Genomic DNA, 13,051 nt, shown 5'->3' with positions numbered 1-13,051 from the left:
AACCAGCTGCCCCCATGGGGGTACCTCTACATATGGAGGTCGCCACCGAGATTTGCCCTCACTATCAACCCACTGGCCATTGCCCATAGCAACCGAACTTTGATTCGCTACCTAAATGTGCAAGGAAGTCCAGCATTCAGTGACTGTGTGACTGTAACATGTGCTGCCATACGTGGCAACCACAGCGGCATCGTGTCATTTAATTACAGGTGTCTGGCGTGGCTATAGCGCCGACAACCACCCAATGTTTGCAAATAATTTGTCCTGCTATCACAGTAAGAATGTGGATGGGGCTTGTGGATGTCGCTGTTGCCCTTGGAAACACGGATACAGGGGGTGGCGTGGCCGGGGACTGCGGAAAAGTTAGGGACATTTTTGCTGTGTGTTTGGTGACTGCTGCCAGTTAGCCTGCAATTCTACAGTGCCTGCCGCCAGGTGTCACTAGGGTGCACAGAGAAAATGTAGTGTTATAGTTCCTCGCAAGCTGAGCCAACAAGAGGGGGGTGGAGTCACGCCCCGGAGGAGAAGTTAATAACTTTCAGCGTGCAACACCCAAAAACCACGAGGCGGAGTAAGATGGCTGACTGTATTCAGAGTGCAACAGCCATGCAGCAACATACTGAAATGCAGGATCAGGTGTGGGTCAGTGGTAGCCCATCCCCCCACAGTTAGAATCACTCCCTAGGACACGCTTAACCCCTTGATCGCCCCCTAGTGTTTAACTCTTGCCAGTGTCCCAAAATAGTGTCAAAAGTGTCCGATGTGTCTGCCATAATGTCGCAGTCATGATAAAAATTGCAGATCACTGCCATTACCGAAGAAAAAAAATGAGTAATAAAAATGCCATAAAACTATCTCCTATTTTGTAGACACTATAACTTTTGTGCAAACCAATCAATATATGCTTACTGCGATTTTTTTTAATCAAAAATATGTAGAAGAATACATATCGGCCTAAACTGAGGAAAAAAAATAATTTTTATATATTTTTAGGGGATAGTTATTATAGCAAAAAGTAAAAAATATTGCTTTTTTTTCCAAAATTTCCAAAAAACTCATTTTTTTGTTTATAGCACAAAAGATAAAAATCGCAGAGGTGATCAAATACCACCAAAAGAAAGCTCTGTTTATGGGAAAAAAAGTATGTCAATTTTGTTTGGGTGTAACGTCGCACAGCTGCGAAATTGTCAGTTAAAACAATGCAGTGCCGAATCACAAAAAGTGCTCTGGTCAGGAAGGGGGTAAAATTTCCGGGGGCTGAAGCAGTTAAAGAAATCCTTTTCTTTGCTTTTTGTTACCCTTCAAGTTACACATATGTGTGTACTTGTGTGTATCGTTTGGTAATACTTTCTTTCTTTTTTTTTTTTATTATTTAATGAATGCCAGATATAATGGCTATGTTTTATTTGTATACCAGAAATACACTGGTATCTAATGCCAGGACACCTATCTGGGAATGATTAGGTGGAAATCTTTTTCTTGGCTGGTGCATGGTACTTGAAGGAAAGTTTACATGTGATTATTAGATTGGGATTTGAAGTAGATTTTCAGCATTTAGAAAGAAACCAGTGTGGTCTGGCAAGAATTTCTATTTTAATTCAGTTTTGGGAAATCTTGAAAAGATGTGTTTCAGGGATGTGTGACAGGATTTAATTATTAAGTAATATGAATATGCTCGATAGTTGAGCTCCATATCCAAAAGCTGAATGATAAAAAAATGCAGACAATTAAAAATTATGAAAAAAACTGGCGTGGAGTCCCCTCCAAAATCCATACCAGACCCTTATCCGAGCATGCAGCCCAGCAGGTCGGGGGGGGGAGCGAACGCACAAATGGGGGGGTGGGTGCTTTGGTTCCAAACCTTCTTTTGGGAGACAGGCATTCCGCGATTTTGTTTGCACGCTTTTCCTGCAATTTGTCGAGAAAAAACCGCAGCAAAATTGCACCGTGATTGGGGTGCCATTGCAAGTAACAAGATTGCAAGCATGTCCCACATTTTGCGGCGATTAGGTAATCGTGGGCAGAATCCCGAGGTGATCCTGCGCCCATGATCTGGAACACCTAGGTGTGAACGGAGCCTTAATGACAATTGCGCGGTCATGCAACATTGTACCCATATGAAAGTTTTATCCTTTTTTCAAATAAATAGAAATTTCTTTTGCTGTTATTTAATCAACACTGGGGTTTTTATTTTTTTTTTTCCTAAATACTGTAAACAAAAAAGAAGGTCAAAAATGTACTGACAGTCCTCATTATAAAAGAGGGGCACAGAGCCGCCATAGTGTCAGTAAATAAAAGCTGTTGCAGGGAAAGCATAGGGAAAGCTGACAAACTGAATAGGGAGGGGTTTGAGTCAGTTAGGAAGCTGTACTTTAATTTTCATTGCTAGATCTTTGAGCAATCACCCCCTTTGCTGCCTTTTTTGTTCTTATTGTTTTTTTTTGTTATTTTATTTTGTGGTATATTTTGTGGTTTGACATATTTTTTTGTTCTGCAAGGCATCAAATCCCAACTCCAGGTATCTATAAAACATTATCCCTTGGAGTGGGGTTGCTCTCCCACTGCATAGATTAATTGTTCCTGTAGGTCTTGGGGAACAATTAAAGATTTACTTAACCAATCCTTGGCTCTTCCCCACTGCTAGACTGGTCCCTGTAGCGTTTTCTCCTCCATGGTCCAGGGGTCTAGGATCCTGACATCATCAAGACCAAAGCAGGGTCTATTGGCAATCCCCTATTTCTGATGTGATTAGTCCCTAAAAAAAAGACCCACCATTTAATCACCAACATTGTTCTTCTCGTCATTCGGGGATAACCCGAATGTAAAATACACAATCTAAGCCCTCAGTACACACCTCTAGTTCCTCTATTTAATATCCTTTATCCCAGACACTACCCCATGGGCATTTCAATGCTGGAATATCATCAATAACAGGGTTACATTGAATAGGGAATTTCATTGGGCTCAGCAGTATATTATCCAGAAAACATTGCCTGGAACCCTGGAAGATGCCCAAAACAGAAGTGTTTGGAATTAATTAAATCACACATTTTCTTCACAGTTTACATGTAGAAAAATAGACACCCCCTTTTATAGGTGCCATCAAGCCTTCAGCCAAAGGGGAGCAATCTCAATGATCTATTCACTTTTATTAGCATACTCTACACTAACAAGTAAAAAATAATAATGGGCACGGCGCCAAATAATGAACGTGCACTCTACAACCTGATGCTGCTGCTAAATTAGTAAATTACTAATAAACAATAGACAAACAGTATGGGGCGCATCAATAGTGCATATTAAATAGATATTTATTGTGTTGACTCTATCATATGCTAAAGTGCAACAGTGAATATGCAATAAATCAAATCATATAATGCCAATAAAGTGAATATAGTGCAAAAAAATGAATGTCCTCTAATTGATATAAATCAAAAACATAATCTTCTTAATAGATCCAATCACCACATGATAATAAAGTGCACATGCTATCTTATTCGTGCTTCACCTGAAGTGGTATATCAAAGCGCTCACCAGACAGTAATGGCCACAGAGTGACCCTCAGGCATGGAAAGGATCGGATATTATAATTCATCAAAGGTAACTTTCCGAGTATCCTGGCAGAAGGACTCCAATCACCGGACAGCAGGAGTGTATTATATCTAACTTCTTATACCTGAGCCTCGGTGTATCAATTCACCAACCAAATCTGCAGAGTGGCTCCCCATGAAAGCCACTGTCAGGGACGTGCCGGTGCCCGTCAGGTGAATATGCGTGCGTGCATGTGCACGCGTGGTCTGTTCGGGGGCGTTACAGTTGAATTTCCCCACTGGGGGGCGCCCGCGTGTCTGTGCGCGCTAGTGCTGTTTGGTGCCAAGGGCTCTTTAAAAGGATGTCAGTTGCACCCATATGGTGCTGTTCGTCTGCAGCTCTGCACCTGTGTTCCTGAATCTGCCTGCTGTTGTTATCCTTGTTATTGACCCGGCTACGTCTGACCTTCCTGCTATCTCCAATCCGACTAGGCTTGCCTGACTCTGCTAACTTCTTGTGACCCGTTGCCAAACACCTGCCTGCCTACCTGACTATTCTGTGATTATCCATTTGCCAATACCTGCCTGATCTCCTGCCAACAGACTGTCTGACTCTGCTTTTGCCTGTGTCCTGTGTCGCTGCATTCCAACCTTCTCATCCAGCTCTAGGTTCTGCTGCTGCTACATCTCCTACCTGCCTGCCTGCTGATCCGCTTCAGCTTGCCAGCATCTGCAGCTCAGCCATTCTGGAAGGACTTCTACTCAGCTCCTGTGCCGGCCTCTGCAAGAACCTTCACCAGGCGCTCCTACCCACTGTGCTCAAGAGACCACTGTTCCCACTCCAGTGGCTCCTGAACCAGCGCTGTACGAGAGGTCTTCTTCTACCAGTCAGGCTCAACTACTAGGTACCTAACAGCCACAAAAGCAGAGCAGAGCTTCATTCATTCTGGTGAAGCACAAATAAGATAGCATGTGCACTTTATTATCATGTGGTGATTGGATCTACTAAGAAGATTGTGTTTTTGATTTATATCAATTAGAAGACATTAATTTTTTTGCACTATATTCACTTTATTGGCATTATATAATTACATTTATTGCATTTTAATATATGACAGAGTCAACACAATAAATATCTATTTAATATGCACTATTGATGCGCCCTATACTGTCTGTCTATACTCTACACTAAACTTTCTTATATGACAGCTTGGGAGTCTGTAATTGGCAACTAGATCAAACTAGAAACATGTCACAAATGGATCACACAGGTGTTTAGGGACGTCATAAATGTTTCTCACTTTGAAATCAACTTTATATTTCTGTCATGGTGGCACCCGATGCCCTCTTGTCTTTCAACAATGTTTTCTGGTACATCATCCATTCGTTTTTAAGGATGTGGACTCCAAGGTACTGTTCTCCATACATGGAGGGTTTGGTCCAAACTTAGAGACTTTTGAATGGACTTTATGTCCTTATATGCGAGGCCACTGGCTTCTATAGCTGATTCTCTAGACATATATAATTCTTTACCTCACTGTGTATGATCCACCGTTAAACCCTATATTTGAGTAGCCTACGGTTACCTTCTAGGCACTTAAGGAACCCTAGGGTTGCCAGCCACAGGTTCCAACAATTAGCTATTGTTTTTTCCCTGTACCCAGATATATCTATGCATTCAGGAACTAACAACATTAGGCTCACATGTGCACCTCACATAACAATGAATAGCCAACTGTGGGAAGGTAGACTAAATCTGCCACACTGGATACTTTTTGTATACATAAAAGAATTGTATCCTCCTGCCTATATACATACATACAGTATATACCTGTTATAATTTGATCCAAGATATATTCCCCTTTTCATTGAGGTATATACTCCTTTGTAATTACTTTATATACATCAGTCTATACATGTATAGCAGCATCTGCACAGGTCTATACATGCATATGTAAATAAATATATGCAGTGCCATAGCTCTCTGTCAAGTCCTGAAAGCATATCCCTTCAGCGCATCTGCACATAAGTGGAGTCAAGTACATGTCATTCTTGCTTAGGCAAAAAGGAGGAAATGCTGCCCTGCACCACAAAAAAAGTCAAAACATATTAAAAAAAAATCCACATGACTCAGTGACACCTGGTCTCGGTCAGAGTGTCAAAATATACAGTATCCCTTCTTATTTGCTACTCTGTTTCCATGGCTGCAGAGACGTGGGAGCCTATTTCCATGTGTGGTGGTCTTGCCCCATGGTACGCTCATTCTAGACAGTTATTCTCTCCACCCTGTTCTCAAAAACTATCACTCCTTGCTTATAGCAATTTCAACTGCCAATCAGATAATATTTCAAAGACCCAGTGAAAGCATGGAAGTCCCTTTCACTCTGCTTGATTGAGACTAAAAACAGAGTGACGCAAGTGTAGCACCCTCTAGTGTGTGCTACTAGTGTTAGTACAGGCAAAATATAGTCTGGCTCTGGGCTAAACCCTGGATCAGGGTTATTATAGGCCAGGGCTGGATGACTCATCCTGGCAGCTCTCTGGTGCCTACCTCTGTTTCTATAATGCTGGAAAACGTTCTAGAAAATAGTGGGCAGAAGCCAGGAGGGGTTGCCTTGACTATTTGGGGCCATTAGCCTATCCCAAGGGCCTGGCAGGGAGCTAAATAAGCCAATCCCCAGGGCCTATCAGGGAGCTAAAGAAGCCTTAAATAAACATGAGCCATGCCAGAAGGGGAGTCAGTTGGAAGATGGAGAAGCAGTGCTAAGGGAGGCTATCGGTTGGGCCACTGAGGAACCTCTTACCGGGGTGGTTACCTCGGGCTGGAGCTTGGGAGGCTGGCCTGGAGGGATCCCACCATAGGAGGCAGTTGGAGGAATTTAAGCTGGAGAGGCAGCAGAGAGAGCAAGGAGAGACAGTAAGTAGATCAGCATGGTTCCGGGACAGATAAGGGGAGAGACTGCCAGCTGTAGCAGGTCTCTCTTGAAGACAGCGATGTGCCAAGTCTTCATCGAACATTGCGCTGGGGAATCCTCATGTGTGTGTCAGTCAGGAGGACTGGGAAGAGAGAAGCAGTCAGGTGCGACTTGTGGCAGCCGGGTGGACTAGCATTTTCTGCAAGCAGTGGAACTGAGACCAGTGGCCACAGGGAAGAAAAAGGTGATGTGATATGCTGCTCACTCCTTAAGTGTTGCTTTGCCAAATATTTTTTACAATCATTCACATAATATCTTTAAATACAATTCTAATATACTATGACCAATAAAAAACAAACAATTATTGCTACCGCTCCATACACTAGATTTTTTTTTTTTGCACCTGATAGCATCTAGTGTCCCTATTGTCTCTCCATATGGCGAGGACCCCCTTATGTTCACTCACACTAAAAGAAAGAAAGAGAAAAAAGAAAGAAGGATCACAAAAAGAAAAGTGGGGAAAAAAAAAAGAAAAAACATGTTTTTTCCTTCTCTTTTTTTCTTTTTTTTTTTTAACATTCGGCTCTCGATGCAGTTTGGATTCAGCACTCAAAATTTATTCATGTTCATCGAACCCTGTTGGAACTAAACTCAGATATGTTTGGCTCATGCCTAATCTTAAGTACAATATATGACTGGGATAAGCAGTGCCTTTGCCTCACGCTTCATGTCTGTTTAATGTGTGTACCCAGTTCTCTGTGTGGAAGTACACTGTTATGCCCCGTACACACGGTTGGACTTTGTTCAGACATTCCGACAATAAAATCCTAGGATTTTTTCAGACGGATGTTGGCTCAAACTTGTCTTGCATACACACGGTCACACAAAGTTGTCGGAAAATCTGATCGTTCTAAACGCGGTGACGTAAAACACGTACGTCGGGACTATAAATGGGGCAGTGGCCAATAGCTTTCATCTCTTTATTAATTCTGAGCATGCGTGGCACTTTGTCCATCGGATTTGTGTACACACGATCGGAATTTCCGACAACGGATTTTGTTGTTGGAAAATTTTATATCCTGCTCTCAAACTTTGTGTGTCGGAAAATCCAATGGAAAATGTGTGATGGAGCCTACACACGGTCAGAATTTCCGACAACAGGGTCCTATCACACATTTTCCATCGGAAAATCCAACCATGTGTACGGGGCATTAATGTTCTGAAGCTGGCAGGATTCTAATGTAGGCTGAGATCACTTTCAGATTGCGCTCTATGGTATTGCAGGCTGAGTAACAGACCATGTTCAGATTTTACTTGGAGAGTTTAGTTTTATAGTCTCTCATGGTTGATTTACAACAGCTCTTGAGGATATTTGTGTGGTTGTTTCCATGTGGTTTCATCAGTGCTTCATCCTGTTGTTTCAGGAGAGCAGTGGGTTCCCTTTCAGAGTTTTTTCTGTGGCAACTGTGCATTTTTAGAGGCCACAGTATTGACCAAAACTATGTTACAGGCCTTTGGTATTGTAGTACAGTTGGGGATTACTTTGAATTATAACCCTTAATTTTGTTTTGTTTGGCTTTCATTTCTGTCTCTAGTGAGCAGAAGTGGGGTTGCAAGCATATTGCAGGACATAGTCCCAGTTGTTTTTTGTGTGAAGGAGGCCCCTTATGGTCTGCTTCAGTTGTCGACTGAGGACCACCTCTGACCCATTGGTCAATAATATCTGGTTATCCCTCCCCTGCTAAGTCCAAAACAGACACACTGAACCCCTCTGGTTAAGTCAAGATTCTTCTGTGGATATATTATTAGATGTGGAGTCGATCGGAGGTGAAAATAGTAGTGATTCACCGGACCGGCTGTTCTCCCGAAATGCAGTATGGCCACGGCCTGGACAGGAAGAGAGACCTGGCTCGAATTGTTATCGGTTGCTAGGAAATGAGGAGCTGCACCGGGCTGGTGACATCCAGGGGACCAGTGACCAGGGGACATTCATGTAACATGATCCATTAGCTGGCGACATTAGGAATCATTCCTAGGAGGCTTCAATCACCACCTAGGTTTTGGGGAAACCACCAAATCCCTATGCTGGGCGAGACTGCCATAGCAGTCATTGCCATCTGATAAGCAGAATGTTATACCACTTTGGGTGTGCAGAGCCGGTTGCACTACGCTTAATGTGTGTGAAAACTGTATATCTTCTATTTTTCATGGATGGACTTTAAACAGAGACTCATGGATTTTTTTATGTGAGGGGACTCTGCTTCAGTTTTTTCTTTTTTCACTTTTCTTTTTTCATTTTGTTTTTCACAATATTTTTTCTGATCACAATTATTCTAGCGCTGTTTCCACTCTTTTACTATTTGTTTGAAGTTTGCAAACTGGACTATTTTGATACTGGCTGCTTTTTTTTCTTGGAATGATCATTCATCATTTTTTTTTTTTAAGATATTCCTTATATCACATTTTTTATTGTTCTTAGCGCAGCGTTGCCCCCTTGGGTTCTTCTTGCTTTTATATATCCAAACTGGGGTTGTGTTTCCTTTCCCCTCCCTGGTATTGTCACCTCCTAACTTCCTGTTTCCCTGCACAGCAAGTCTCTATCAAGCCCTCTTAGGTCTTGTTGATCAAGGTGTAATTGCCTCAGTTGCTGTTTTGCAGTGCATTCAGGGGTGTTACTCTTGTTCACCAATTCAAAACACAACTCGGCATTACCCCATCTTAGCTAATAAGTTCTGAAGATCTTAACTTGAACACCTGAAATTGCATATGAAATCTACCGTATCTGTTACTGTATTTACATACCTGTATGTCCCTATCTTTATAGTACAGCTACATATAAAATGTTTTGTTGTGGTGCCCTTACACTGCCAGTATGTGACCCTGCCCTTTGGCCTTTTGTCTGCACTAGGGATGAGCCGAACAGCCCCCCGGTTCGGTTCACAGCAGAACATGCAAACAGGCCAAAAATTTGTGCGAATATGCAAACACCATTAAAGTCTATGGGACACAAACATGAAAAACCAAAAGTGCTCATTTTAAAGGCTTATATGCAAGTTATTGCCATAAAAAGTGTATGGAGACCCAGGTACTGCCCCAGGGGACATGTATCAATGCAAAAAAAAGTTTTCAAAACAGCCATTTTTTCAGGAGCAGTAATTTTAATAATGCTTAAAGTGAAACAATAATAATGAAATATTCCTTTAAATATTGTGCCTGGGGGTCTCCTTAGTCTTCCTGTAAAGTAGCACATCTTTCCCATGTTCATAACAGTACCACAGCAAAATGACATTTTTAAAGGAAAAAATTGCATTTAAAACTGCTTAATTATGGCTGTAATGTATTGTCGGATCCCGGCAATATAGATAAAAATCATTGAAAAAAACAGCATGCTCCCCCCCAGTCCATTACCAGGCCCTTAAGGTCTGGTATGGACATTAAGGGGAACCCCGCACCAAAATTAAAATATGGCATGGGGGTCCCCCCAAAATTCATACCAGGTCCTTCAGGTCTGGTATGGATTTTAAGGGGAGCCCCATGCCAGAATTAAAAAAGAAATGGCGTGGTGCTCCCCCAAAATCCATACCAGATCCTTATCTGAGCACGCAACCTGGCAGGCCGCAGGAAAAGGGGGGTTGATGAGAGAGCGCCCCCCACTGAACCATGCTAGGCTACATGCCCTCAACATGAGGAGGGTGCTTTGGGGCCCCCCCAAAGTACCTGTCCCCATGATGATGGGGACAAGGGCCTCATCCTCACAACCCTTGCCTAACAAGGGGGCCCCCAGATCCAGCCCCCCTAAGTGAATGGGTATCAGGTACATTGCACCCCTACTCATTCACCAAAAAAGTGTCAAAAAAAATGTCCCGCGATGTGAATCCATTTTCAATCACGGCACCAACAGATGGGAAAAAAAACATAAAAACTTTGCGTCAATGGGAGACGTCCCCGCGACTGCAGCCTTCTGGCGCTGACAGCTCTTATATAGCTAAGGATGGGGACACCTGGTAATGTAATCGGGTTACTCCGCCTCGTCTTTTTTGTTTGTTTTCCTTCGGTCAGTCAGCGCTGTGATTGAAGATGGATGGACATTGCAGGACACTTTTTTTAAATAAAGGAATTTTTCAAAACTGTCTCCTGTCATTTTTACTTTTTTTACACTTTTTTGGTGAATGATTAGGGGTATGTACCCGATACCCATTTACAAAGGGGGGCGGGATCTGGGGGCTTCCAGATTCTAATAAGCCCCCCGCCCACAGACCCCCACAACCACCGGGCAAGGGTTGTGGGGATGAAAATTGGGAGAAATAGAAATAATGCATATATATATATATATATATATATATATATGCATATATATATATGTGATCCTACACAACACCTCTAGCATAAATATAGCTTTGAATTAATAAATAAACAATAAATACAATAAAGTGAAATCTGCAGTATCCAGTGGTGTCTATATAAGTGAATAAAGAAAAAAAGTCCAGTAATAATAATATGGAATAGTGAAAATAGTGATGATAGTCCTGATAACAATATATCACAATTGTGTATGAATGAAACAAATTCAAGATACAGTGTATCAAAAATAAATAGAAGTTATTAAAAGTCCCAACGGTGATACTGTGTGGTGGGTAAGATGTTAATAAATAAACTTCAACAGGAAAGAAAACAAAGAGTTGATAGATGATCTTGTGACTTTGTGATAGACACACCACCGCTAAGTGCTCACAGAACTCTCACCTCAGTGGCATATCAAATATGCCTAAATGTATCCTCTGGGATGTGATCCAAGCTTCAGGAACAATGATGTTATCCGTTCATGCTATCATCCGTTCTGTTATCTTAATTAACACCAGATGTTCCTTCGACTTGCAGAGTCCAGAACTGCTATCGCAGTTTAAAAAGTCCTTGGGTTTTGTTGCAGGTAACTTCCCCTGCCAGGAGACTTTCAGGCAGGACACTGCCATTCACTTTTGTCACTGCACACAAAACCACCATCCACCATCCACAGTCTCCTCTACACTCCTCCACGAGGCCTCCTCCATGTGGCCTGGTATGGTTCAGGAGGGGGGCTGCTCTGTCGTCCCCCCCATTTTCCTGTGGCCTGCCAGGTTGCATGCTTAGATAAGGGCCTGGGATGGATTTTGGGGGGACCCCCACACCATTTTTTTTTATTTTGGAGCAGGGTTCCCCTTAAAATCCATACCAGACCTGAAGGGCCTGGTATGGATTTTAGGAGAGACCCCCACACCATTTTTCTTATTTTGTTATGGGGTTCCCCTTAATATCCATACCAGACCTGAAGGGCCTGGTAATGGACTTGGGGGGGACCAATGCCGTTTTTTTCAATGATTTTTATGTATATTGCCGGGATCCGACAATACTGTCTGATGTTTATAGTGAAATATTAACAGTATTATATTTATGGAATTATGCAAAAACCTATAGTTAAGGAGATTTTCACATCTTTCCTCAAAACAACCAAATAATTCAAATTTGTTTATCCATTCTAGTTGAAGACAAAAGTGAATGCAGCAATGTGCTAAAAATATATATATTTATTAACAAAAAATTCTGTGTAAAATAATATCAGATATATTTGGTGATCTACAAAAAGATATAAATTCAAAACTCAATTATATTGGTGTGATACCAATGATGAGAAAATTTTTACCACAAGTTCTTGTTACAAATTATGTCTACATTTCATGACAGCTTTAGTAAATAGCTTTCCGTGGCTTTACAGACTTATGAAAACAAACTAGGTGTTGAATTTAACATATGTGATTTCTTCTCAAAACAAAGACCTTCAAGCTTAAACCTCTTTTACAGTATATGGACAATTTTGTTAACCACATACAAACTAGGTAATTTAACCAAGACTCATTTTTAAATAAAAATACATTTAGAATGAATTTATTTTAAACACATATCACAACAAAACCATTGTACAGACTTTGGTATTAGCTTTTGTAGAGACATACAAGAACATGTATTTCTCTTAATATTTTGGAATATAATTATATCATGCTGCAGGTAGAAATAATACAATTCCAAATTGCTATGCCATATATTTAAATGGTTTCATTTTGTATATGCTAAAACAATTCAATTACCAAAAGGTAAAAATAAAATATTAATTACTTTACCAGAGATTCAGACACTTTTGTTTTGAGAGATATCGGCTGGGTGTCCCAAAGGATATCCTTTACCCTCATTCCTACATCTCTCCACTGTCTCTCCTTCCGTTCTTCTTTTGATCCTCCTTCCAGATATGTGTCTCCAGTCTATATTCCCCCCAGCAATGGGTGTGGAAATGCCTTTTACGTTGTAAGTGACGTCAAATACATGTCATTTCCTGGACAGACCTATAGGGAAATTATAGCGTCCTTACACATAGTTTTCAGTAGGGGCAATATAGGATTAGAAATTGTTATTGTTAAATGTTGTTTTATATGTCAAATTCAATTTATGAATGACCCTTGACTTAGGCTTAACAAAAAACTATAAAATATCTAGAGCTGTCTCTTATGTGTCAATTTCCTAGGCTTCTCAGCTCCTATCGAAATATATGTGTTTGAGAAAATATACCCCATACAATTA

Source organism: Aquarana catesbeiana, linkage group LG05, assembly GCF_042186555.1.
Source record: "Aquarana catesbeiana isolate 2022-GZ linkage group LG05, ASM4218655v1, whole genome shotgun sequence".
In the NCBI taxonomy this organism is placed as follows: domain Eukaryota; kingdom Metazoa; phylum Chordata; class Amphibia; order Anura; family Ranidae; genus Aquarana; species Aquarana catesbeiana.
This window is presented reverse-complemented; position numbering follows the sequence as displayed.